This window comes from Chiloscyllium punctatum, chromosome 2, assembly GCF_047496795.1.
Source record: "Chiloscyllium punctatum isolate Juve2018m chromosome 2, sChiPun1.3, whole genome shotgun sequence".
Lineage (NCBI taxonomy): Eukaryota > Metazoa > Chordata > Chondrichthyes > Orectolobiformes > Hemiscylliidae > Chiloscyllium > Chiloscyllium punctatum.
In genome coordinates, this window is record NC_092740.1 from 17,341,694 (window position 1) to 17,356,404 (window position 14,711).

Genomic DNA, 14,711 nt, shown 5'->3' on the forward strand with positions numbered 1-14,711 from the left:
ATGAAGGCGGGCTCGTGATCACCCGCCTCTCTGCACGTGGGGTTCTCTTCACAAAGTGTGCCTGGGGGCTGTCAGGGAGTTCAGGCGCCCACCCCACACTCACGCACCACCCTCCTCCCCACCCCCTCCCCAGATCTCTCTCCCCGGGAGCTCCAGCCACAGGCGAGAACTCCTGATGCATGCATTCCAGTGAAACCTGATCCCAGTTGCCAGATATAGCTGACTTCAGAGAGGGTCTCCGTAGCAGCTGATAGCTGGGGCAGCCGACGACTGGGAGCTCACTGCTGTAGGTTGTGAGCCTCGGAGAGTCACCCCGAGGAGGTACAGAGGAGCCCCGGAGGGAAGAGAGTCACAACCCGACGCTGTGCCGCCCAATCACTGACACCACGCCAAGTCATTTGCGCTCCCAGCCTTCTGCTTCACCGTCGTCTTTGCCATCGTCCGGAGCAGGAAGCAGAGGTAACGGCATTTCGAATCCACATCGGCTTCAATCCATCTTGCTTTGCAGAGAGCTCAACCCTGCCCGCCTGTCAGCCCAGCTAAGTAGCCGAGCTCCGTGACTAAGCCCAGGCACTGGCAGGGAGAAGGGATATCACACAGTTCTTTCAGGAGTTTCCCATTGACATGCGAAAGCTGGCTGTGGTGAGGGAAGGGAGGGGATGTGTGTGTGTGTGTTCGCGCGCGTCTGCGTGTATGTGTGTGCATGTGTATACGTGAAAGCGTATGTGTGTCTGTCTCTGTGTGCCTGTCTCTGTGTGTCTGTCTGTGTGTGTGTGTGTCTGTGTGTGTGTGTCTGTGTGCGTGTGTGAGTCTGTGTGTGTGTGTCTGGCTGTGTGTGTATGTGTGTGTCTGTGTATGTGTCTGTCTGTGAGTGTGAGTGTGTGTGTCTGAGAGAGAGTGTGTGTATGTATGTGTGTATGTGTGTATGTATCTGTGTGTGTGTGTGTGTTTGTGTGTGTGTGTGTGTGTGTGTGTGTGTGTCTGTGAGAGAGAGAGTGTGTGTGCGCGCTTAAAAATAAACCTGTTTCGAGAGGAACATTTCAGTCAGTGGGTCGTCCTGTCTGACATTCGCTGGTTATTTTTCTCCGTTTCAAGGAGGGAAAAGGTGGAAGTTTCTGTCCAGCATAGACCACGAAAACAGAACAAGGATAGCTTTCGAAAGGGGACTGGATAAGTCCTGGAAAAATAAAGACTTAGTGGGTCAACGGGGTGAGGGGGAACGGGGGGACCAATTAGAGAGAAAACCTTCAGACACTGATGCATTAGAAACATAGAAAATAGGAGCAGACCATTCGGCCCTTCGAGCCTTTTGTACCTTCCAGTTTGGCTGATCGTCCAACTCTGCTCCCAATTTCTCTCCATTCCCTTCGATCGCAACAGAAGCATTGAAAATGCAATGAATGGCCAGCTGTTGTGTTCCACCATTCACGATCAGCAGCTTTCTCTCCTTTGAAAAGGTCAATTCTTCCCCATGGTTGAATAAAGTTGCTATTATCATTGGCTCCAAGAATTTACCAGCTGGGCGGCTGAACAAGGGCCCAGATTCCCAAGATTCAGCTTTGACTGAGACAGTTGGGATTCGGGAACGCGACATGGCTGCAGGGGGGGACAAATGCATCTAGATCCAGGCACCGCATTTGGGGAAGAATGCAATGGTATCAGAGAGGGTGCAGGAAGGATTCCTGAGTCCCAAAGTGGAGAAAGTTCTAGACTGAAGATGTTGGGACTGTTCCCTTGGGGAAGGGAAAGCTTGACGTTAATGGAAGGAGGGATGGCGGAATGAGGGGGAATGATTTCACCCAGTGAGTGGCTAGGATTTAGAAAGCCCTGCCTGAGCTTGCGATTCTAAGGGGGCAGGTTCAATCTAACGACTCAAGAGGGCACTCAATGAATGTTTGAAAAGTAGGGAAGCACAAAGGTCTGGGGAGAAGACAGGGGAGTGCCACCAAGTAAATCGTCTTCTTGGAGAACTGCCACAGCCACTACCAGATAAGTGACCCCCTTCAGCCTGCAATTGTCTTGGGATCCTACACTCTGCCATTAGATAGTATCACTGTCCCACTCTTCAATTACAAAGTACAGGCATCAGCTGAGGACAAACTTCTGTTCAGTTGTGTTTGGCCCCTATAGTTGGTATATAACCTGCTGGCCTATAACAGGGCAAGTTAAGCGATAGTGGTTGGCATTTCATAGTTGAGCGTGTTTATCCAATAGGGAAGTGGGGACGCTTGAGTGACCATGGCTTAAGCAGGGGCACAACTGACCATCCTTCACATTCCTGTTTGCTATCCAATTCTCTGGCCTGGTGTTGCTTGTCTCTGGACTGTCGCCTGTAATAGGAGTAGGAGAACTGGGAGTTTGAAAGTAGGGAGTTCCTTCGGATTAGTAATCAATGAAAAGAGATGGAGAAATGTCCAAGAGATGAGAATCGGGGTATTGGAGATTTCAAGAGGACCAGTAATAGAGCTGAAAGAGTTAATATAAAGGTACCAAATAGGAGGGAGGGAGGGAGGGAAGGAGAGAGGGAGAGAGAGGGAGAGAGAGGGAGAAATAAACTTTTATTTGTAATTTAATGGTGGTACGGTGGCCCAGTGATTAGCATTTCTGCCTCACAGCGCCAGGGACTCGAGTTTGACTCCAACTTTGGGCGACCATCTGTGTGGAGTTTACACAATCTCCCTGTGTCTGTGTAGATTCCTCCGGGTGCTCCGGTTTCCTCCCACAATCCAAAGATGTGCAGGTCAGGTGAATTGGCCGTGCTAAATTGCCCCATAGTGTGAGGTGCAGTAGTCAGGAGTAAATGTAAGGGAATGGGTCTGAGTGGGTTACGCTTCAGAGGGTTGGTGTGGACCTTTTGGGTCAAAGGGCCTTTTTCCACACTGTAGGGTATCTACTCTAACTTCTATCATTCACAACTAATATAGTAAAAACAAGGCAGTGTTCCTCCAGGACCGAGAGCACTACATGGACCATCTGTCCCTCGATGCAATCGCAGTTAATCATTTTGAGTTTTCAATTCCACCTTCCCTATTGCCCCAATAACACCCCCCACCCCTCCAGTCAACAAGAACTGAGTTCTGACTCAGCAATATTCAATTACCCCGCCTCCACTGCGTTTGCCTCCCAGCATCACCCAATCTCCAGAGAGAAGAAAAACATTCTCCTCATCGCTGACCTGACAGGGTGACTCTTGACTTTAATGTCTCCCCTAGTTCCAGTCAAGAGATGGAGATAGGGGCAAAAGCTTTCAATTTGAGATATTGCAAGATTTGGGGTGGGGGGGGGGGGCGGAACGGAATGTATGTCAGTGAGGGTGGGGATGATGGGTAGATGGGACCACAAAGTGAGACCAGGTCAATGGAACTTCGGACAGTGTGGGTTTGGGGATAGGGCGAGGATATAATATGGGAGGCCAAACCAGAGAACAAAGGAATTGCTGAGTCAGGGCAAGGAGAGAGAAATAAATTCTTTTTTATTTAGAATGTGACTATTGTTGGCTAGGTTAGCATTTATTACCCATCGTTAATTGCCTAGAGGACATTGCTGTGGGTCTGGAGTTACATGCAGACCAGGTGAGGTAAGAATGGCAGATTTCCATCTTGAAAGGACATTGGTGAGGGCAGTTCAGGGTCAACTGTGAGCCTGGAGTCACATGTAAGCCAGACATGGATGGCAAATTTCCATCTCTAAAGGACACTAGTGAACCCGATGGGATTTTATGACAAGAAACTGGGTTTGTTTGTCACTATTTAGCCATTTTTAATTGAATGTGAATTTCTCCATCTGCTGGGACAGGATTTGAACCCTGCCCTGAGAGTGTTAGCCTACATACCTGAATCAATAACCCAGCTATCATACCAAAGGCCTGAAGTAGAGTAATAGAAGGCTGCAGCACGGGTAAAAGGCCTTTCAGCCCATTGAGTCTGTGCTAAGTTGGTTGGAGGTGGAAGCAAAGGCAGGATATTCACTTTGGAATTGAACAAGGCATTGAGTGTTTTCCAGACTGGATATTGGATGTTACCTGTATTATTGCCCAGAAAGGGAGAAATGGATACTGCGTTCATTGATAAGAAACCCAAAGTGGTCAACTCTAATGCAGCCATGCTCTTCCTTGGGTTTACGAGTCCCTACTGTATGTTCTCATGAATTTAATTATCCATGACCTTACCAAGTATACACGTTAATGTCAAAGGATGGTGTGAAGTCAGAACAATTTTCTATTTGTGACCAACATATAAACATCCAGGGCTCACACCGACCAGCTAATACCCACTCACAGCGAGACGTGTATTTTAATGGATGTAGTTGGCTCTGATTGAAGAAATTGATCTCAATATTCCAAGTGATATCACATGGTCCAGATCCAACTATTCATTGAGAGCATTAGCCAAGCTTGCAGTGGAACATGAGATGGCAATCTCTTAGCCATTGTTGAGAGATGTCATTCACATCCGAATCTTATTCTAGCTTCAGCTGTGGGCCAGGATTCCATTTTGCTTCCTTCTGATTTCAGTGTAAGTGCAGATTATTTTCAAATATGAGGCTGCAATGAGTTTGCTTTTGGGGGGGCTCCCACCTCTGACCCAGGAGACGGTGGGTCTCCAGACTTGAGGCTTGAGCAAGGAACCTATGCTTATCCAACCTGCTCATCCTCATTGGGACACCACCTCGAAGTAAGTGAGACTTGAACCAGGGCCTCATGGCTCAGAGAGACGCGCACTACCCTCTGTAGATGCAAGAGCCCCAGCAAAGATAACTGGGCTTGATCTCACTGGATGGTTTCCCAGCCAAGACGATTCTGCCTATCTTCCAAGATGAGGTGTTTCCAGGCTAGTAGACATCTTAGGCCTATTGTTGGGATTGAACAAGGAATTGAAGAAGACCATCCCAATATGTTACAAAGGGAACACTGCACTGGAGAAGAGGATAAATCAGGAGATAATTAAGGCTTGGGAGAAAAGGCAGTACATTAATCATGAGCGACGTTAATCTTTATGCTGATTGAGATAGTCAGGTCGGCAGAGGTAGCCATGCAGAAGATTTCACAGAATGTATTTGGGACAGTTTCCTGAAGCAATATGTTGGGAATCCAACCAGGAATCAGGTTATGGTGAGATGCAATGAGACAGGTTTCATAAGTAATGGCAAAGCGATGGATTCCCTTGGAAATAGTGACCATAACATGGTAGAATTTGGCATTCAGTTTGAGTGGAAGACTGAGTCAGAAACAACCTTGTTAAGCTTAAGTAATGGGCAGGCTGGGGAAAGGGTTTAGCTGCAAAGATTCTTGAGGAACAATGGCAGACATTTTGGGAGATAGCTCATGACACACGCCAAAGATAATCTCAACAAGGAAAAGGAGGTGAGTCAACTACGGTGAACCAGGGAAGTTAAGAATATCACCACATTGAAAGAAAAATCATACGATCTGGCATGGATTATTGGTAAACTAGAGGATTAGGAAATTTCTAAAAATGTATTTAAAAAAAAGCAAAAATAACACAAAGAGGAAAAAGATAAACTATGAGGGTAAGCATGTAAACAATATCAAGATGGACAGCAAGAGCTTCTTTAAGCTCATAAAAAGAAAAAGAGAGGCCAAAGTGATCACAGGCCCCTTTGAGAATGAGGCTGAAAAAAATATATGATGGGAAACCAGGAAATGGCAGAGGAGTTGAATAAATACTTTGCATCAGTCTTCCCTGTAGAAGACATTAATATCATTCCAAAATTACTCAATACAGAAGGAGCAAAAGGAGGAGAGGTAATAAAAACAATAATTAGCACTAGGGAAAAAGTACTAGGGACACTAGTGGCGGGAAAGACTAATGAGTGCCCTGGACCTGATGGGATGTAGCCAGTTGGGATCAGCCCAGCGCAGGGCAGAGTGAGACCATGCGTGGAAAGCCCCCAGTGTGGAGCGACTGCAGGCTATAGAAGGGCTGTGATGACTGTCTTTTAACTTTATGTCTTTGTTTTCCTAATATATACTATGAAGAACTGTAATGTAGAACTTGCAGCTTTTTTTCTTTACCTCTATACCTAACTTATTTTTATATTGAAGATTTGTAACTAGGTATTTTGTACCCAAGATGAAGCTGTGTGTGGCAACATTATACACTTCTCACTGTATTCCTGTACTTGAGTACACGTGACAATAAATTCTAATTCTAAGATAGCAATAGGAGTAGATACAGAGGTAGCAGAGGCAATGGTAGTCATCTTCCAAGAATCTTTTGATTCTGGAAAAGTTCCAGTCATTTGGAAAATTTGCCAATGTCACACCTTTATTTTTAAAGGGAAGGAGTCATAGAGTCCTTCAGCACGGAGACAGGCCCTTTGGCTCAAACTGGTCCATGCTGACCAAAATGTCCGTCCAGACTAACCCCATTTCCCTGCACTTGGCCCATATCCTTCTAATCCTTTCCTATCCATGTATTTGTCCAAATGCCTTTTAAATGTTGTTAATGTACCCACCTCAACAACTTCCGCTGGCAGTTCATTCCATATGCGTACCACCCTCTGTGTAAAAACGTTGCCCCTCAGATTCCCTTTTATTCTTTCCCGTCTAACCTTAAACTGATGCCCTCTAGTCCTCGATTCTCCAAGCCTGGGAAAAAGAATGAATGCATTTCCACTATCCATGCTTTCATGATCTTATACATCTCTATAAGATTCCACCTCACTCAGTCACTGACACTCGAAAGAAAAAGGTCCTAGCTTGTCCAACCTTTCCCTATAACTCAATCCTTGGAGTTCTGGCAAAGTCCTTATAAATTTCTTCTGCACTGTTTCCAGTTTAAGAACATCCCTACTATAGCATGGTGACCAAAACTGAACACATTATTCCAAGTACAGCCTCACCAACGTCCTGTACAACTGTAACATAACTTCTACACTCAATGCCCTGACTGATGATGGTAAATGTGCCAAAAGCCTTCCTTAATGCCCTGTCTATCTATCACTCCATTTTCAGAGACCCATGCACCTGAACTCCAAGGTCCCTCTGTTCTACTACACTCTTAAAGCCCAACTATTCACCATGAAACGCCTACCTTTCCAAAATGCAAGATCTCACACTTAGAGTCATAGAATCATAGAGATGTACAGCACGGAAACAAATCCAACCCATCCATGCCGACCAGATATCCCAACCCAATCTAGTCTCACTTGCCAGCACCCGGCCCATATCCCTCCAAACCCTTCCTATTCATATACCCATCCAGATGCCTTTTAACTGTTGCAATTGTGCCAGCCTCTACCACTTCCTCTGGCAGCTCATTCCATACACGTACCACACTCTGCGAGAAAAAGTTGCCTCTTAGGTCTCTTTTATATCTTTCCCCTCTCACCCTACACCTATGCCCTTTAGTTCTGGACTCCCCAACCCCAGGGAAAAGACCTTATCTATTTATCCTATCAATGCCCCTCATGATTTTATAAACCTCTATAAGCCTTCGATGTTCCAGGGAAAACAGTCCCAGACACAGTGGCTCAGTGGTTAGCATTGCTGCCTCACAGCATCAGGGGCCCAGGTTCAATACCAGCCTTGGGTGACTGTCTGTGTAGAGTTTGCACATTCTCCCTGTGTCTGTATGGGTTTCCTCCCACAATCCAAAGATGTGCAGGTCAGGTGAATTAGCCATTCTAAGTTGCCCATAGTGTTAGGTGCGTAAGTCAGAGGGAAATGGGTCTGGGTGGGTTACTTGTTGGGCCGAAGGGCCTGTTCCCACACTGTAGGGAAGCTATTCAGATCTCCCTATAGCTCAAATTCTCCAACCCTGGCAACGTCCTTGTCAATCTTTACTGAACCCTTTCAAGTTTCACAACATCCTTTCGATAAGAAAAAGACCAGAATTGCACACAATATTCCAAAAGTGCCTTAACCAATGTCCTGTAAAGCCACAACATGACTTCCCAACTCCTGTACTCAATACTCTGACCAATAAATGAAAGCATACCAAACACCTTCTTCACTATCCTATCTACCTGCAACTCTATATTTCAAGGAGCTATGAACCTGCACTTCAAGGTCTTTTTGTTCAGCAACACCCCCCAGGACCTTACCATTAAGTGTATGAGTCCTGCTAAAATTTGCTTTCCCAAAATACAGCACTTCACATTTATCTAAATTAAACTCCATCTGCCACTTCTCAGCCCATTGGCCCATCTGATGAATATCCCATTGTCACCTGAGGAAACCTTCTTCACTGTCCACTACACTCCAATTTTGGTGTTATCTGAAAACTTAGTAACCATGCCTCTTATGCTCGGATCCAAATTTTTTATATAAATGACAAAAAGTAGAGGGCCCAGCACTGATCCTTGTGGCACTCCACTGGTCACTGGCCTCCAGTCTAAAAAACAACCCCCCACCACCACCCTCCGTCTTCTACCTTTGAGCCAGTTCTGTATCCAAATGGCTAGTTCTCCCTATATTCCGTGAGATCTAACCTTGTTAATCAGTCTCCCATGGGGAACCTTGTTGACTGCCTTACTGAAGTCCATGTAGGTCATGTTCACTGCTCTGACTTCATCAACCCTCTTTGATACTTCTTCAAAAACTCAATCAAGTTTGGGAGACATGATTTCCCACACACAAAGCCATGTTGGCTATCCCGAATCAGTCCTGGCCTTTCCAAATACATGTACATCCTGTCCCTCAGGATTCCCTCCAACAACCTACCCACCACCGATGTCAGGCTCACTAGTCTATAGTTCCCTGGCTTGTCCTTACCACCCTTCTTAAACAGTGGCACCACGTTAGCCAACCTCCAATGTTCCGGCACCTCACTTGTGACTATCGATGATACAAATATCTCAGCAAGCGGCCCAGCAATCACTTCCCTAGCTTCCCACAGAGTTCTCGGGTACATCTGATCAGGTCCTGGGGACTTATCCACCTTTATGCATTTCAAGACATCCAGCATTTCCTCCTCTGCAATATGGACATTTTTCAAGATGTCACCATCTATTTACCCACAGTCTATATCTTCCATGTCCTTCTCCACAGTAAATGCTGGTGCAAAATATTTGTTCAGTATCTCCCCCATCTCTGTGACTTCACACAGAGACCACCTTGCTGATCTTTGAGGGGCCCTATTCTCTCCTTATTTACCCATTGTCCTTAATGTATTTGTAAAGATCTTTGGATTCACCTTAACTCTATTTGCCAAAGCTATCTCATGTTCCCTTTTTGCTCTCCTGATTTTCCTGTTAAGTATATTCTTACTGTCTTTATACTCTACTAAGGATTCACTCGATCTATCCTGTCTGTACCTGACATATGCTTCCTTTTTTTTCTTAACCAAACCCTCAACTCCTTTAGTCATCAGCATTCCCTATACCTACCAGCCTTCCCTTTCACCCTGACAGGAATATACTTTCTCTGGCCTCTCATTATCTCATTTCTGAAGGCTTCCCATTTTCCAGCCGTCCCTTTACCTGCGAACACCTGCCCCCAGTCAGCTTTTGAAAGTTCTTGCCTAATACCCTCAAAATTAACCTTCCTCCAATTATGAACTTCAACTTTTAGATCTGGTCTATCCTTTCCCATCACTATTTTAAAATTTATCTCAATCAAACTCCATATTTCATTTCTCGGCCCACTTCCCCAGCTGAGCACGATCCTGCTGCAATTTCTAAGAACCTTTCTCACTGTCCATAATACCGCCTATGTTAGTGTCATCTTCAAACTTACTAATCTGGCCTTGTACATTCTCATCCAAATCATTGATAGTGATAACAAACAGCACTGACCGTTGTGGCACTCCACTAGTCACAGACCTCCAGTTCAACAAGCATCCTTCCACAATTACCCTCTGCTTCCTACCAAGAAACCAATTGTGTATCCAATTTGCCAAGTCCCCTGAATTCCATGCAATCTAACCTTACAGAGTGGCCTGCCATGTGGAACCTTGCCAAGGCCTTACTGAAATCCATTTAGACTACATCTACCTCCCCGTCCTCATCAACATTCCTGGTTACTTCATCAAAGAACGCTAACAGATTTGTGAGGCATGATCTCCCATTCACAAAGCCATGCTGACTACTCCTCAGAGGTTAAAACGTTTAGGCTGCTTAGCTTAACATCTAACAATGAGAAAATATTAGAGACGATCATAAAGGGTGTAATAGCAGTGTTTAGAAATGTATTATATGATTAATCAGGGTCAGCATGGCTTCACGAAGTGGATATATCATATCTCTCCAAACTGAGAAAGACCCATTTGTACCTACTCTCTTCTTCCCATTTTTCTGTCCATATCAATGCACTACCTTCCATAACACGGGCTTCTACTTTCCAAAAAAAAACCTTTGATGTGACAATTTATTGAATGCCTGCTGGAAGTCCAAGAAGTGTACATCCACCAGTTCCTCTTTGGATGCAGAGCATGTTATTCATTCATTTCTATTTGTCCTATCGGCTCATCAATTTTGTTTGGAATGTTATCTGCAATCAGATACAGAGCCTTAGTTGTTTTCTCTTGTCATCTCCAGCTTACCTGATGATTTACTCTTAGATTTGTACTCACTTTTCCTGTCACAATCAGTTTCTCATTTCCTATATTAGCATCTCCGTCTCTTGCCTTGTCTCTATTTGCTGAATTACCAAATCTTCCCACATTTGATACCATTCCCTCACTATCTAGTTGGAAGCCCTCTCGACCTCCCTCTGTGTGTGTCTCACTGGAACGCAGGCCCCACCACAGTTAAGATGAAACCAACCTCTCACCAAACGGAACCCACCTCTCCCACATCAGTCTTTGGGCCATACATTCATGACCCTCATCTTATTTGCCCTCTGCCAATTTGAACAAGCCTCAGGTAATGATTCAGTGATTTTTTAAAAATTCACTCATAAGATGTAATCATCACTGGCTGTGCCAGCGTTTATTGCCTGAAACTAATTGCCCGGAGGGTAACCACATTTCCTGTTGGTCTGGAGTCACATGCAGGACAAACCAGGTAGGTTTCCCTTCCTGAGGGGCATGAGTGAACCACATGGGAATTTCCCAATAACTGACAATGGTTTCAGGGTAACTGTTATTAATCCATACTTTTATTGAATGTCTGGTCAGCATGCACGAAGAGTCTGCGTCCATGCTGTAAGATTCTATGATCCAAAAGCTGCCAGACCTTCTGGGTTTCTCCAGTGATTTCTGTCTTTCTTTTGCAGCACTTTGTTTTAATTTATTCCTTGCATCGAGTTGTTCAGCCCTGTTAGAATTTGATACACTTCAGTCAAATTCTCTATCACCCTTCTGAATACAGGCCCAGTCAAACCAATCTTTCCTCATAAAAAAAGTCCCAGTATTGACCCAGTGAACCTCTACTGCACTCTTTCTACGGCAATTATATCCTTTCTTCAGTAAGGAGACCAAAGTTGCATGCAATACTCCAGATGTGGCCTCACCAAGGTCCTATCTGACTGCAATAAAACATCCTGATTTTTTTTTGTGCACACACTGATCCAATCTCCAAAAGGGGGGGAAAACACCCGAGTGGTCAGTGACAAACACTGCCTTCAAACCACAGGGCAATACTGTGTGATCAAAACAGCGAAGGGAAAGGTAGGGATTAAATCAAAATAGAGTTGGAGAGGGAAGCCACTTCCCTTTTTTTTAACCCCCCACACTACCGCCTAACTGCGGTAAAGCTTATTTTTTTTCCCCAGCACCCATGGTGTGCGTGTGTGTAGGTGTGAGACACAGTGAGAAACACAAGGTGCACGAATCTTTATTCAATTTCCACCACCAGGATAAAACATCCTGATATCTGACTTTAAATCTTCTTGCAATGAAGGCCAATTTGCAACTGACTGACTACTGGTAGTGATTGTAACGAGATCAGGCAGGTGGACCTCATAGAATAGGAGTTCACTGATTGGGTCCAATCAGGGAGCCCTGGCTGACAGATATAAACAGGAGTGTAGCTGGCTCTGAGGGAGCTGGATCAATGTGAGGGAATCTCCACAGGTAAATAAAGAAAAGAAAGTTAAACAGAAGTATCAGCAGTTCTGTTCACTCTGAGGAGTGGCTCTAAGGAAGCTGGACCAGTGTCACATACAATGCACATGTAGATAAAGGGGGATTAGGTGACTGGATACCACTCCTTGTGGAACTATTTCAACTACTTTCATTTCTTAGTGTAGAAGGAAACCCAGATCACATTGTACATTCACATTTCACAATATTTCTGTTCTTCACACCAAAGTATATACCCATATTTACCCACATCATACTGCATCTACCATGTGTTTACCTTCTCATTCAAATTGTCTAGATCACCTTGACTCACCCTTCTCACAACTTACAATCCCACCATCGATTTGTCACCAGCAAACTGGAAAGATTCCATTTGGTCCTCTCATTCAACATGTGTTGTGAATAGGTGAGGTTCAGCACTGAATCCTAGTCATTGGCTGCCCCAAGAAATAGACCTGTTCACTCTTTTTCCACTCTGGCAACCAATTCTCAATCCATGCCAGTATCTTACCACCAATTCTGTGTGCTTTAATTTTGCCCTCTTGTGTAGGATCTAATAAAAGTTCCTTCTTGAAATCCAAACATCCACTGTTTTCCCCTTATCTATACTACCAGTTACATCCTAAAAAACAAACTCCAGTAGATTCATTTCACATGATTTCCCTTTCATAAACCCCTGCTGGCTTTGCCTGATCTCATTGATGCTTTCCAACTGGTACAAAATGTGCGCATTAACACAATGGCTCAGTGGTGAGCACTGCTGCCTCACAGCACCAGGGTCCCAGGTTCAATTCCAGTCTCCAGTCTGTGTGGTGTTTGCACATTCTCCCTGTGTCTGCATGGGTTTCCTCTGGGTGTTCCAGTTTCTGCCCACAGTCCAAAGATGTGCAGGTTAGGTGAATTGGCCATGCTAAATTGCCCATAGTATTAGGTGCATTAGTCAGAGGGAAAAGAGTCTGGATAGGTTACTTTTTGGAGGGCCGGTGTGGACTTGTTGGGCTGAAGAGCCTGTTCCACACTGTGGGGAATCTAATCTAAACTTTCCATTGTCCTGATGTTTCGTGAAGTCTGTAGGTCAACCTCCAGTTCAATGACTCTTCATCAAATCTTGATCCACAAGCATTCACAGCAGACATGTTGACTCAGGAGCTCCAACATGCTGCAGCCGTGACACATCGAGTCATCAGCATGGAAACAGACCCTTCGGTCCACCCAGTCCATGCCAAACTAAACCAGTCGCACCTACCTGCTCCTGGGCCATATCCCTCCTAACCTTTCCTATTCATGTACTTATCCAAATGTCTTTGAAACATTGCAACAGTACCCACATCCACCACTTCCTCAGAAGTTCATTCCATGTGTGAACATTTGCCTTTCATGTCTTTTTTAAATCTCTCTCCTGTCACCTTAAAAATGTGACCCCCTCGCCTTGAAATTGCCCAGCCTAGAGAAAAGACAACTACCATCAACGCTAAATGTACCCCTCACTATTTTATAAACCTCTGTAAGGTCGTCCCTCGACTAATCTAGTGAAAAAAGTCCCTATTCAACCTTTCTTTGTAGCACATACCTGCTGCACTTGGCAACAGCCTGGTAAATCTCTTTTGAACCCTAAACTATTAACCTTAGTGAGTTTAATTAACTATTTAATTATTTTTATTATTTATTTTCCTATTTGGTTGATTTTATTAGCCTTGCCTACACTATTTTAAACCTTAGGAGTCGATTTTTTTGAAAGTGAATTGGATTTTTATTGTCACATGCAATTTGCAGTAAGAATACAACAAAATACAGTGAAGAGCTTTCATTTGTCACCGTGATACTGCGCCATTTTGAATAATTTAAGAATAAGGGAATAAAAGAGAGATGTGGCTTGGAGAGAGTCCATCCACCCTGAGCCAGCTCATCACCATCAGTGATGTTTGCACCATCATCTACACCGAACCCAACCCAACATCGAAGTTGCCAATCCTCAACATCATCTTTGACGGTGGATCCATTCTCCTCCATCACCGCCTCGCCACCTCCTGTGCCAGACCAGCCAACATCAGAGTCGCATCTCTAACCGCTGGGCCCACCTCATCGCTGTTGCCGTGACCCCCATTCCCACACCGGAATAGATCTTAAATGTTTATCAGACACTCACTGAACATTGAGCTTCCACGTACGAACAGGAATAAGAGCAATTTCCTGTAGAGGGAACAATTTATAATTCCATTAATTCCATCAATTCCCATAATCATCCAACTCCCAACTCTCTGCTCAATGTCACACTTGGTAGGAAAACACTCTGAAATGCCTCTCTTTGCTTTGAGCTCACTCAGCCCTAGCTAGGTTAAAAAGCTGGTATCCTTTGGTAATTGAGTTAAAAGTCACACAACACCAGGTTATAGTCCAACAGATTTGTTTGGTAGCACTAGCTTTCGGAGCACGGCTCCCTCATCAGGTGGTCGAAAGCTTGGACGTTCCTGTCTGAGCTTTAATGGAATCTCGAGCTTAATCAGCAAGCTGGAATGAAATGTGTTTTCCTTATCCACCCAGCTCTCAGCATTTTACTTGACGCAAATGGAGAATGAGGGGAAAGCTGAGGAGATGTCCTCTGGGTAATAATGCAGAGGAAGACAAGGAAGATCAGAATACAGGCAAAACCTGGAGGTTTACAGTCAGATACAGAGCTCTGGGATTTCTTTTTAAGAGCCACTCATAAGTGTACCCTATGTAACT

General features: G+C 44.7%; 1 protein-coding gene across 1 annotated transcript in view; it reads left to right on the forward strand.

The window, feature by feature from the left end:
- Positions 1–274: 274 nt before the first annotated feature.
- Positions 275–14,711, forward strand: part of palld (palladin, cytoskeletal associated protein) — a 453,391-nt gene continuing 438,954 nt past the window's right edge. The window contains exon 1 of the mRNA XM_072594395.1: positions 275–459. The gene's annotated coding sequence lies outside the window, so the exon portion shown is untranslated. The remainder of the gene's footprint in view (positions 460–14,711) is intronic.